General features: G+C 30.8%; 1 long non-coding RNA gene and 1 pseudogene across 1 annotated transcript; one reads left to right on the top strand and one right to left on the bottom strand.

The window, feature by feature from the left end:
• Window positions 1-227: 227 nt before the first annotated feature.
• Window positions 228-6,107, top strand: LOC102592772 (uncharacterized). The gene is made up of 3 exons (XR_367144.2): window positions 228-465; window positions 4,697-4,931; window positions 5,861-6,107. It is a non-coding gene; the product is annotated as an uncharacterized lncRNA (long non-coding RNA).
• LOC102592428 (heat shock 70 kDa protein 15-like) lies at window positions 717-4,690 on the bottom strand (annotated as a pseudogene).
• Window positions 6,108-14,113: the final 8,006 nt, after the last annotated feature.

Raw genomic sequence — 14,113 nt, 5'->3', positions numbered from 1 at the left:
CGAAAGGACCCTCGCTACAAGAAACTTGACTTTTAACGACCATTTCTTAGCGAAGGGTAATGTATCCAGTCGCTATTGTTGTATTTTTAGCGACCCGATTATTTTCCAGTCTTTATAAGTGTAATGTCAATTCTACAATAAAAAAAAGACAAATAACCCGTCGTTAAAAATATAACTGTGTGGTTACTACAAAACTAACCTAAATAAAAAAGAACCAGAGTTTTTTAACCTTTTTCTCTTACACTTCCCAAAGCGTGAAAAACCCCACTCCCACCCCAACCAAATAAAATTATCAAAAAACCCTCTTCCTCAAACACCACGATGCCTTCCTCTATGGTGGAGCTTTGAACTCCCATTCTTCATTGCAATGACTTGCCTTCTCTGAGGGCGATTTGAACTTGGACACCCACTCTACACATCTGGTGAATTTGTCTTGGCTTAGGGTTTGTTATCCTTCTTGTCAAGGTAACTTTTTGATCATTTCTTCTTGAAGTTGTAACTTTTATCGTTGTAGAATTTTCTTTGAAAATCAAATTGAGGACATTCAATTTGAAAATTTTCAATTTTGGAGCAAAATCTATCCATTTTCGTTCATTTTTCAGGTATAATGCTAAATTTTATGAATGAGATAAATACACTTGACCCTTTGCATAACCTGACTCTCATTTTTTTTTCTCTTCTCTATTTCTAGTGTTTATCATCATTTTTCTATTCTCTGTTTATACTTTCTTTTGGATATGCGATTCATTTACTGTTTTTGTGTTAAAGTTTGTCTTTTTATGAACATTTTTAGGCTCTTTAGGTAGTTTTATGATATTTGGGTAATTTTTTTAAAAAAATAGTTGGATGTCTTTTGTTGTGAAATGAAATAATTTATCAGTTGTCCTGCTGTTCATGTGATTTATTATGTGAATTTGAGGTCAATTTGGCTTCTGTGTAATTGTTATATTGTGCAAATTGTAGAATTTGGTATGCTGAATATCTTCTATAAAAACAGATGCATTCATGCTTAATAAGGATATGTTTGGCATATAATTTTTTTTCTTTTCAATTGTACAAGTTGTCTTCCAGATATTAGATTTTGAGAAAATTATGTGAGTTACCTATTTTAGTGTATCTGATTGATTCTTGATTGAAAGAATTGTAAGAATCACTGGTAGAACATTGAGATATCGTTGTTGAAATGTCATATATATAGATAATTGTGAAATGACATGCTTACTGATCATAGTTCTTTCTCTCTAGCTTATTAAAATATTAAGTTGTTTATGAACACTAAATCTTCTTATTGAGTGTCATTTTATATCTTGCGATAACACTTCTTCCCATATATTATGCGTTTGATCACAAGTGATGTTAGTGGTAACAACTATTTTTTAAGAACAACAATTGAATTTCACATTTAAAAAACCATTTGAAAATTTTGATTTTAGAGTGTCATTATCAATAATATAACTTGACAGGCCATGGCTGGCCGATATTGATCGCACCAATTAAACAACAAAATGTTCATTGCTACTATAGGTCCTTTTAAAGTTGCGAGTAAAATGAAAAAAGTAATACAAATTGAACCAAGTCTTTACCTTGATGAACTCTTTGAAGATCAAACAATCAACTTAACTCATGAAGAACATGGCGTAGTCTCATATTTGTCTATCTAAATTGGCTTGGCAGCATGTGGTACTTCGCTGCTAGCACTGGTACCAATAGTTTCATTTGCATTTCCTGCATTAGGAGTCTCTTCACTCGGAGGTTGTTTTTCACCTCGTTGAGGTGATTGACATGACGGTGTATCAGGAGTTGCTGGCTTAGGCTTTGTTATTATAGGCCTACAGACCCTATCAAATGCCTCTGCCTTCCTTCAAACATCAGCTGACAAATGAACAGGGTTGTCATATTTTGGAAGAGCATCCTGACGCTGGCTTTTCTCTCTAAACCAAGCCTCAAGCTTCGACACACTCGTTCACAAACTTCTTCTTCTCTGCTAAATCAATGTGATCAAACATTCTCTAACTATTTATGCAATAAATAAATTGGTCAATCACAGGACCCCTCTGTGTACTCCTTATATTGTTGTTATATCAGATCACCTTGCTTTTTAAGCTCCTCAATCTTGGAAATGTAAACACCCCTAGTTTCATCCTCTCTATCTTCATACAACCAATCTTTCATTTCTTGAAGTTTAGCAATAAAATTTTCTCTTTCTGAATCTGAAAGCTTATCCCTCATGTCATAAACATAGGACTCAGTAACATTCTTCCTGTCCTTTGTATCTTCCATTACATGGTCTTGAAGAGCCATTTCAAATTCTTTCGCATTTGCCTTCTAAACATCAGCAGTTCCCATTGCACCATAAACAATCTCAGTCACTGGTATAGATGTCTTCATGACCTTTTTCTTAGGTGCTTCAACCTTAACATTTGTCTCCATATGGACATGTTTGTCTCCAGACTCCAGAACACCATTCAGCTCCTTTTGCATCAGTTTCCGATGTAGTTGAAGGAGCAGCATCAACTGAAGCTTCATCTGTTTCCATTTTGGCAGGTTCCTTAGCTGTCTCTTTCACAACTTGGACTTCCAGATCTTCCTCTTCAAAAAGCGTTACTTTGACTTTTAGTTTAGCCCTTTGACCCTTTGCAGATTGGAATGGTCCAATCGTGTAAGTATTGATCTTTGTTGGTGCCTGCAGTTTACTAACATCAACATATTGTACATGTATTGTAAATATTCCAGATCTGTAGAATGTTAGAGCTTTCACACTGGGTATCGGATTTTCTTTGGAGAAAACAATTGTGAATTGATGATTCTTCAAAGCTCCATTTTGTGCACCTGGAGCAGGCCCCTTCCATGATAATGAAATTGAGAAAGGGAAGCTCTCATTGACCTATAATTCCCGCACTTTAAAGGTAGGACTGAGAATAGAGCATTGCAGTGCACATTCTTTGGCCAAACAGTCACTTGCATTCATGGTGCGCTTCTGTTCCTTACCGAAAAACATTGTCAAAATCCTCATAATTGTAGGCACTGGAGAGCTTGACCCAACAACCTCAACTGCAGGAATGTTCTCAGTAGTAAGCCTAGCTTCAACAAGAGATTTCTCCAGTGGTTTCTTCACTCTCTCCAAGATAGGGATGCTGATTGTAACAACTAATTTAATCTTATAAAGGAAAAACATATTTTTGACATGAAAATAAGATAATTTTAATTACTTGACAACACCAAGTTAGTGTTGAATTAAAAGTTAACATACAACTAAGTAAAAGAATAGTCCTTGTGCAGCTTTTTGGGATTAAATAGGAGATGCATTTAACTCTCGTAACATGTTCGATAAGATTGTCAACAACTTTAGAAATTATGGATAATTTATTGTTATGAAGTGATGTTGGACAGTGATACTGTGAAAGTGTATCATCAGCACCTATGGTTACTTAATAAGGATATATTTATAGCTTTCAGAAATTGATCCTTTCATAAATAATTTAATGTATCTGTTGAACTTTGATTGTCTTCTTAGTTCCACAATAAAACATATTTTATGCTATGAGTGCTTGATCTGTGGACTATAATTTTCATTGTTACTACTTATTTACCACACTACTCCTGGATTGGATATGTATGTGAGCTTACCAGACAGATCTTTAAGCTTTTATTATTTACCATCATCACATTTGATTTTATTGGTCATGCTAAACATAAATGGACAATAGAGAAAATTATTTGCTTCAAGTTTGAAGGAACCAAATAAGAATTAGACTGTTTGTCCTTTGGCTTCCTTAGCATTAGCAGAAGCTTAGGAGTTTTTTTGTGTGAGGTATAAGATATAATAATCTCGGGATGAAATATAGAATTATTTTATCCTGTGTTTGGCTGGAGGTATTAGGTAGTCCTTTGGTTATTTATCCCACTATTTATACCACAGTGATGTGTGATAAGTTATCTCACATATATGGTGGAATAACTATCAGAGGATAACTTATTCCGGTATAATTAATCCTTGGATAACATATTCCCAACCAAACGACCCTTAGTGTACACCTTAATGCAAACTCTATCAGATGGTTGGAACTATAATTTCTTGAGAATATGTAATCTTTATTCAATAGATTCAAGATGTTATAATTGCTATATGATAATGTGATGTCAAGTTATGTTCTTAGCTAGTTCATTTACTGAAGATCAAGGATACTGTTGTTAGCATTTGAAGTATCATGTGTGCAGTAGGTTCACTGGTTTTAAAAAAATCAATTTAAAGATTAAAACTGCTAGAAAAATGTCTACTCTGTAGTCTTCTACACTTAAGAAATATAAAGTAAGTTTTCAAAAGGAAGAACGAAGTTAGTATAAAAAAAAATTATAATGTGATGTACATGAAGTAGAGTGACACTTCTTATCTTTCAAAATGAATATTGTCAAAATAAGATATTTGTTAGACCACCAGGTAGTAGTTACAGTGATTCCACCACACACATGCTCTCTTCCTCTTTAATTAATTAGTAGAGAATAGTTACTTTAAAATACATGCTGCAAATTCATAATGATTTAATTTTAGCACGTGCATGTTTTTTTACTTTGCACATTAAGATTTTTTTTGGTCGAGTAAATATTATTAACAACATGCAATCCTTTATTTTCGGGTGAGTTTCTCTTAGTCATACATTTTATGGTCGAAGATGACTGCACAATTCTTTTTATATAGGCAAGTAATGCATCCTGCAATGTGCCACCTCTTTCAAATATGATCAACTGTATTTCCAACACCTGCTGTCCACATATTCAAAACTTGTCTCCAGGTTTTACAGTCGAGGGTCCAACAATCTACTGGCTTGAGTTTGTCAAGAGCATCTAAATCACCGTAACTAACTCTTGACATTCATGTAAATCCAAAAAATTTGGAAGCAAGACGTCAGCTTTGGGACTCCGTTATTGATTCTGTAAGCTTTTAGTGAATTCCTAACCCCTCTCCCCTCCCTTGACATCTATTCCCTTCTCAAGTTCTTTCATTTAATTTCTAAATTATCTTTGTCTGCAGATTTATTTGTGTTTTCTGGTGTTGTAGTAAACATTTATTTTAATTTGTCATTTGTTCCCCCCTTGGTTCTCATATACATACCTAAAATTCGAAATTGTCAAATTAGATTTAAGGATGTGGCCAAATTTATGAAAATATCTCAAAAAAAAATATAGTACTAATATTCTCTGAAATGTATTTTAAAAAAAAATAAAAATAGGTAAGTATGTTATATATTCAAAAACGGAACAACTTAGCACTAAGGCGGTGCTAAGGAAGTAGACATAAGTGAAAACCTTTTGTACATAAACGAAAACAAGGTTTCCTACTGTGGAAGTCCTATCTTTGTAGACTAACTATAAAATCTACCATGTTATTTTCGTCCTTTACATCTTGTAGATTACATCAAAAGTCAAAAATCATAGACAATTGTATTTAAGTTGTTGTACACTACTCATCTTCCATTCAAAACATCTGGCATTTTTATTTTCTATAAAATCCAACATTTGCTGGCATGGACTGTGATTCAATACTTGGCACTCTATGTTTTTTTAATATTTGTACTTTATTAGCTTTCTTTGTGGTTAGTTTTGCTTTCTACCTATCTTTTGGTTCTATGTCCTCTATCCGGGGAGTTCTCTTATAGAATAAATTTTGTTTTCTATCTTTTTGACATACTTCCATTATGTTTTAGATCTCTTTTCAACTAAATTCTATGGATGACTGTGAATTTGTGTTGTTTTATTTGTGGTTAAATCTTGATTTTGTTGAAGAGAAAAGGAGATAAACATAGTAGAAAAAATGTTTTACAAATTTTTTTATCAAGTTGACATAAATTTGTTATTTTGACAGATCAAGAATTTTAAATTTGAAGAACCGGCCTGCATCTGATCAGAGTGAAGTGGAAGTATGAGCAACTGAAAATGAAAGAACAAGTTGAAGCACAAGACAAACCTACTGGTTTATGTTTTAGGAATTATTTACAGATATTCTCATTTATACATATTACATTTTATTCTCTTTTGTAAGGAGTTGATATTTAATGTCTTATAATAAGGATAGAAAATTTTATGCAATGCAACACTACACTTCTTTGTAATTTACTATGAAATTTTATATGTATAATCACAATGTTGATTATTTGGTCACTAGTTTTTTATAGTGATCAATTATCAAAAATCGGATGTCACTGATAGTTGATAGATAATTAGCAAAGGTAAAATCTGGTTGCAAAAAGCACTATCAATGATCAGATTTGTCATCGTAAAAAGAATTTTAACGACCAAAATGACAACTAACGAAGGGAAAAATCGGTCAATGAAAAAAGTTATAACAACTGTATTTCTTGTTGTCGCTAAATATTTTTTTAACGATCCCATTTTTAATTCGGTTGTTAACTTTTAACGACCGAGCTTTTAATGACTGGTGACAATCAATTTTTGTCTTGTCGTTATAGGCTTTTAATGACCGGATTTGGACTTTTAACGATATAATTTCCTTTCGCTAAAGGTCATTTTTCTTGTAGTGGGGATTCATTTGGAACCCCATACACACAAACCACATATGCAAATTCATTATACTCAACGTTTTGCACTCAATGAAATTTTTTAAATACGAATTTGAGGTCTCCTTGACCCAACATCCGTGAAAGCCACAAGAAACTAACATAACACTTAAAAAGGTCAAAACGAGTTCAGGACCTCTTCAAAATCAACCAAGACCTCATATAGGCTTAAAATCATCCCCCGAATTCAATGAAACTTTCGGAATCCCGATTCAAGCATTCGATTCCCGAATGCTGATCAAAGTCAACCCAAAAGCTAAATTTCCATAATTTTTCAACTTAGGACCTCAAATCCTCAAAAAGACTCTAAATCTGAAATCGAATACTCTCACCGACCAGATTCCACTTTCTGGGACTAATGGAATCAACGAATTCTATTCCGACACTCAAAATTCCAAAAGACACCAAAAATCACTTTTAACAACTTGAAACTTTCAAATTCAAAACTTACCAAAATACACAATTTATAACTCAAAGTTTGAAACCGACTTTACAAAATTCAATCATAAGAGACTCGGGGTCAATGTTAGGAGGGGTAAAATGGTAAATTCATGAAACCTTCCAAAAATGACTAACCAAATCATTACAATATTGTACTCCCTCCGTTTCAAAAAGAATAGTCTAGTTTGACTTGGAATGGAGTTTAAGAAAAGAAAAATGACTTTTTAATCTTGTGGCCTTAAACATGTCACGTAGAAAGTTGAAATGAAAGTGTTGCCAAAAAAAGAAATGGGTCATTCTTTTTTAAACAGACTAAAAAAGAAATTGGGTCATTCTTTTTTAAACAGAGGGAGTAGTATTTTTTCCAACAACTTATACTATTGAAACTACCAACCCTCCTTTTATTTACTTTTTTAAAATTATTTATTATGTCTCACTTTCTTATTACATGAAATAAAACCCCAACTTCTACTAGATTTTTTTCCATGATTTATTATTTGTCATTAGCTATTTGTTAATGAATTGCATCTGGCAGAGAACATACTCTTGCTTTGTATTTAAAAAAAATCACCCCAAACAAGCAGCAAAGAAATAAAAACGTGAAACTAGTAGAAAAACAAAGGTGATTTCAGTCCCATTATTGCCGCTTATGGTCCACTGATTATTTTAGACTCTTATTTTTGGAAAGGATATTTTTGGATTCTCTCTGTGGTACTTTCATGGTATGAAGGCACCTTTAAATAATAATGGTAATAATTATAAATAAATCTTTTTTTTTATAAAAGAAACAATAGCATATTCTTTACATTCTTGACAAATGGAAACTACAGATAATGAGTCACATGCCCACCCCTTTTTTTGGCTGGTAAAGTGGTACTAGTACAACCAACTATTACATATACTATTTATATGTGAAAGCAAAGCAAATAAAAGATCATATATTGAAACCAAATGAATAAATAAATAAATAAGATCAAATATTTGTTCAAGAAACTAATGCTATCATTCTAACCACGATTTAAATATGTTCAAAATTTTGTTAAATCAATTTTATATTTCAATGTTTGTATTATGAGGCCATTGAGAACAAATACATATTTTGATGAAATTCTCATGAACCATTTTACATTTATTATCATCGATAGTCAAGTAATGCAATGTTACTTTAAAAATCTTGGATGACAATTAAAACACATATAAAATTTAATAGGCTTAAAATAACAAAATTTGATGGAAATTAAGGGAGAGAATAAATTTAAAAGAGTTTAATGTGAATATTAAATTCAATTCAAAGAAAGAAGCAAATGATTAGTCAACCTTTTTTCGGTGAACAAATGATTGATTATTGAGTAAAGAAGATGTTTTTCAGCTTCAAAGGCCATGTTACTACATTCAGTATAAAGAATAAAGGCGTAAGTCATTCACGGGCCCTTAAAATTATCCGCATAATTTATTTAAATTCTTCAATTAAGATTTGTACCTATTGGACACCTTGACTATTCTGAACTTGAACCATGTTGACACTTTATGTAGATATGATACAAAAAGTGTAATTCTCACCTTGTTAGGCGCGTGAATCATTTAATCAACACATTTTTAGATTTTTCTTTTGTGTTTCTCATTATTTTATTTAAAAAAAAATAACAATCTTCCTTTCTTCTCTCTTTCAAAATTGCAAACTTGCTGCCGCCAATTATTCATAACAAAATCTACCGCCTAACATTTTTTTTAGAAATTTACTCTTCTAAGCTTATGCTTAAATTTGATAAGAATTCCAACGCTGCAAGCAAAACAAATCCAAATATCATTTTATTCCTCACATTCCAAGCCCTAATCTGTTAGTTTCATCATTTTTTTATCCCTGCTAATATCAATTTCCAACAGGAGGAAATGAACCCTAGTTTTGTACACAAGGATACCTCTTCATCTTTTTTTAATTTCTTGTCATTGTATTAATTTTTCAGATGTACAATTACGTAGTTCGTCCTTTTTGCCGGAATAAATGGAGATCACCATCCATATTTTCTTTCCCAAAAAAAATGGAGACCATCATCCACATCTGTTTTGCCGGAATAAATGGAGTCCACTATTCACATTTTCTTTGTCAGAAAAAATGAAAATCATAATCTAATTTATTTATCGGAAAAAATGGAGATCCCGCACACTGCCTCTCGATCCACACCCCTTCTTTCTCCACAACGAAGCAGAAACAGAAAGTAATTTGAAATAAAAATAAAATAGGATGAACAGATTTTATTTTTATTTTAAAAAAAAAAAAACACTATCAATTTGAGATAGGAACAAAAAAGAAAACATAAAGAGAAAAGAAAAAAGAACTTAACTTCATTTAGTATATGTTAAAATCTCCATTTAGAAAATAACAATGGTGGATAAGGAGTGACTTTACTGAAAGAGAAGAAAATGAGAGGTTTGGGGTATGTCGGGTGCAAGGGTGGGGGTGAGGGTGGTAAAATTGATTTTTCATTTTTTCTTTAGTTGAAATTATTTTGTTTTTAGATTTAGATTATTATTTTTTTCAAAATTCATTTATATAATTATTGTAAATTTAAATGCCACATGTCTTCACTTGATTTGCAATTTTGCCACATCAGTGGCATGTGTATTACACACATTTCCTCTTTTGATCAGATATTAGAAAAATGTTTGATAGGTATTTATTTTTTAAGGTTGGAGTGTCTAATAGAAAAGGGACCATGTTGGAGTGTTTAAGTGAATTTTGCGGAAGGGGCCGTGAATGACTATTCCAAAAGGCAATTTCATTTTTAATAATTTAAAATATTTTTTTCTTTTTAAAAAAAAAAAACTATTGGTGGGACCTGGTCCTGGTAGAATATAAACATCTATCTAGGTATTGAAATTGGAACATCATCATTGTCAGTCAAAACCACACGTGGGCCCTCTATTCTTTACTTTTATTTACTTCAAAAACTACTCTCTCTATTTCATTTTACTCCGTACATCCATTATTACGTATTCATTATATTAAAATTATTTATAATTTTAAAATTTAATAAATAATTTATTTTTAGTATTAATTATAGTCAGTTTTCAACAAATGTCTAAAAATCCTATATTTGTTATATTAAAAGGATAATATAACAAAATGAATCACTCTACTTTCTACTCCTTGATGAAAGGACGTGTCAAAGTAATAGTGAACAAGTAAAAATAAGAAGAGCAAGTATTTTGCCTTAACACTATTCCGAAGAAATATTTATCAATTCAATTTTAGTTATTAATTATAATATTATATTAAAAATATGTGTTTATGTTTATTTTACCCTAATTATTAAGTACTCTTTGTTTCTCAATAGTTAAACATTTATAATAATTAGGGTGATCTATTAAATTATCATCTTATTTATTATATTTTAAGGGGTGTGCCAAGTCCAACATGGATAAGTAAATATGGATAGGAACCTTATTAATCAAATTTTATTTTATCTTGACTTTCTAAATTAAATAAATAAATAAATACAAAATTATTTGTAATATTAGGGGAAAGTGAAAAGAGTAATTGTGAGAGCACAAAATTACCATATCGGTCAGAATCTAAGAAATTAAATCTTTAATTATAAGAGCCTTGGTTTAAATACCCTTTATCTCTCCGTCTTAAATGTCTTACTTAAGTAAAATTCACTATTTAAATACTCTTTATTTTCCTAAAATATCAAATATTTAAAAACAAATTAAGTTCATTAAAACAAGTAATATTCGGACAGTAGGGCACACTAATGTTTTTTGACAAGTTTAAGCAGTTCAAATATAAAAATAATTTATATATGTTCAACAATAGTTGTCCAATGTTGATTTTGCACACTTTTTAACAAACTATAAATAGAAGGATAATTTTATTATATCACCCTTTGAATATAATAAATATAGTATCTCAAAAAATATAATAGGGAAATGAATATAATTAATGATAAGGATAAATTAGGAACTAAGTGTGAAATTATCCATTAATTTTATAAAATGGACAAGTATTATTGTACATCACAAAATAGTATAGTGAACAACTATTATTAGACAGGAAATATTATGAAAAAGGTTGTGTTTTTTGTTTTTAAAATAAGGATGTAATAGCTGGAAAAAGTACAATATAAACTCATTAAGAAATGGCATGAGAATCTGATGATGATTTCTGAAAATCCTTTTTATTTTATTTGACATCAATCACGGTGAAATGTTGTGAGGTATTCTCTCTTTGATTATCACAATATGTTGTTCCCCTTTACTTTTTAATTTTTGTTTCTCCACAAGTCACCAAGTTTACATTTATAATAGTTTCCAACTATTCAAAACCTTACCAAATTGTTCAAGGTCAAAATAAGGTTTCAATTATTGAGACAGTAATTTGACCTTCTTGTTTAGACTACTTAAAAGTATATGTGTTTTACAAGTGTATCACGTTAATTAATAATAAAATTATATATATATAATATTATTAAAAAATAAGTATTATATCTATTTAAATCATATAAATAAATATTATATTTCAAAATAATTTAGCAAGCGATTAATAATGTTGATGTGAGATAAAGAGTTTCTGAATTAAGTTCAAACTTATAGTGAACTTAAATCAACCAATCGATCAGAATTTCTCTCACCATTTTGCTTATTTCAAGTTGAGAGAAGTATCATGAGCACTCCTAAACTTGGCATGAACTATTAGTTTCGTCCCTAAATTGTCGTCAGTCTTATAAATGTCCTTTAACTTGATTAACTGAACTTAAATACGCTCCTGATATGTCACATGCCATAGCAAGTGGTATCAAAGTCTTGTATGAGCATAGATCTTGTTGGGTTTTAAAAGGTGTGAATGGAAAATGAAGAGTTGCGACTTTTATGAAAAGTTGCGACTTTTATGAAGAGTTGAGACTTTTATGAAATGTTGTGACTTTTATGAAAAATTGTGACTTTTATGAAAGGTTGTGACCTTTCCGAAAGATTGTGACTTTTCCAAAGGTTTGTGACCTTCCCGATAAGGCACAATAAGAACCTTTTCACACTACCCTTTGTTTTCTATAAATTGAGGGATTTCCTCTCATTTTAGTTGAACCAATTTTCTGGACTTCTTCTACTACTACTATTAAATCTATTATTCTAAGTGTACTTTACTGTCGTTGAGTGGTTAGCTGACACCGTGGTTTTAGGTACCGATACACGTTTTGAAAATGCTCTTTAAACTTTGTTGTTTCTTATCAAGTTCTTCAAAGTATTGTTCTAAGTATCTTAGGAATACAAGATGAACAACAATCTTAAAGAAAATAATATAGTGTTGGTATTTCTTGTATTCTACTGATTGAGAGAAACACATCATAGAAGTAGAAGATTAATGCATTACTTCTCCATAATTTGGTGCTTTGTTTAGCAAGGTCGAAGTGAGAATGTACTAGAAGAATTGGTGGTATTTCGGTTAAAGATTACACAAGGTATCCTTCTTATTATTTATCTAAGGAGGAAAATGGTTTCTAAATGTTAACAGTTTTGATATTTATCATGTGTCTTTGGAAAAAGATCTGCAAACCATATGATTTTTGAATGAATTTTCCTTGGCAAAAGTGTTGCCTTTAAAATTCTTTAGTTTGCAGAATGAGAAATGCACATTTTTGTTTGATAAAAGGGAAAAGGGTCAAAAATGCCCTCCTTCCACATATTGATTTAAAAATGTCCTTCACGTTTTTTTAGGTTCAAAAATGCCCTTTAGTTAACAGAAATATGACATGGAATTTAACTAAACAAATAGTCAATTTTCATTGGTCCACCTAATTTTTTTTATCAAATAAAAAAACCCCACCCACCCATCCCAACACCCAAACCCGTTTCTAGCAAGTCTTACCCAAATGTTATCTCTCTTCATTCTTTCTTCTCCTTCCCGTTTCTCCCATCTGCCATTTTAACATAATTTAATTTGTGTTTCCTTCCTTCAAATTCAATGTTTAAAAATTTATTTGCTTCTCACAATCAAGGCTAATCACCTAATCGCTATTGAAGATTGATTGCAAATCATTTCATGATGTGGACGTGGATGAATATTGTATGTAAATTCCCACCTTGCGGCATCAGTAACCAACAATTTAAAATTTCAACAATATAATACGAGACTTGTTAATATAGTTCTAAACTTATTTTGGTGGAGAAATGGATAAGAAATCTACTATGTAATTTTGGTGGCTTTGAATCTACATTAACTGTTATTTTTGGGTTTCAAACTTTCATTTTAATTTTTGTTTGTTGGGTTGAAAGTTGTTGTTTTTAGGCTTAAAATCCACATTTTATTTATCATATTTGCTGCAATTTAACTGTTAAAATATAGATTTTAAATGTTGTTTTGTTAAATAGTGCAATTTACTTGTTTTTTGGCCAAGTTAAGTGCTGCAATTACTGTTGTTTTTGGAATTGATTGTTATTTTTTAAAGAAAGAAAACAAAGGAAGAAGAAAGAGCAGAGAAAGGCTTAAAATTGACAGTGAAAATGGGTTTGGGTATTAGGATGGGTGGGTGGGTTTTTTATTTGATAAAAAATTAGGTGGACCAATGAAAATTGGCCATTTATTTAGTTAAACTCCATGTCATATTTCTGTTAACTAAAGGGCATTTTTGAACCTAAAGAAAAGGTTAAGGGCATTTTTAAACCAATAGTTGGAAGAGGGCATTTTTGAACCATTTCTAATAGGTTGAGGACATTTTTGACCCTTTTCCCTTGATAAAATAGTATGTACAAATGTTATAGTTGGAAGGCTATTTGAAAATAAAAGCATATCTGTGTGATCATCTAAGAATATGTTTAATTCTGGTTGGAGACTAAAAAAACTTTTGTAGTTTTGTACTCCATGTGAAATTTGATTGTGTCTGATTTTTGTAGACTAAAATCTTTTGTAGTTTTCTACTCTGGATAAATTAGACTATGCTATTGGTTTGAAGAATATGAAAACTTCACATAATTAGTCAATGTTGTACTTTTGACTTTCTATAAACTTCACTGTTATATAGAAACAAATTGTACAAAAAAAATTATCTTTATTGTTAGAATTCTAAATACTAAGTGGTATGTCTATTTTTGATAGAAAAAAAATA

This window comes from Solanum tuberosum, unplaced genomic scaffold, assembly GCF_000226075.1.
Source record: "Solanum tuberosum cultivar DM 1-3 516 R44 unplaced genomic scaffold, SolTub_3.0 scf00067, whole genome shotgun sequence".
In the NCBI taxonomy this organism is placed as follows: Eukaryota; Viridiplantae; Streptophyta; class Magnoliopsida; order Solanales; family Solanaceae; genus Solanum; species Solanum tuberosum.
The sequence above is the reverse complement of the archived record's forward strand: the minus strand, read 5'-3'. Positions and strand labels throughout refer to the sequence as shown.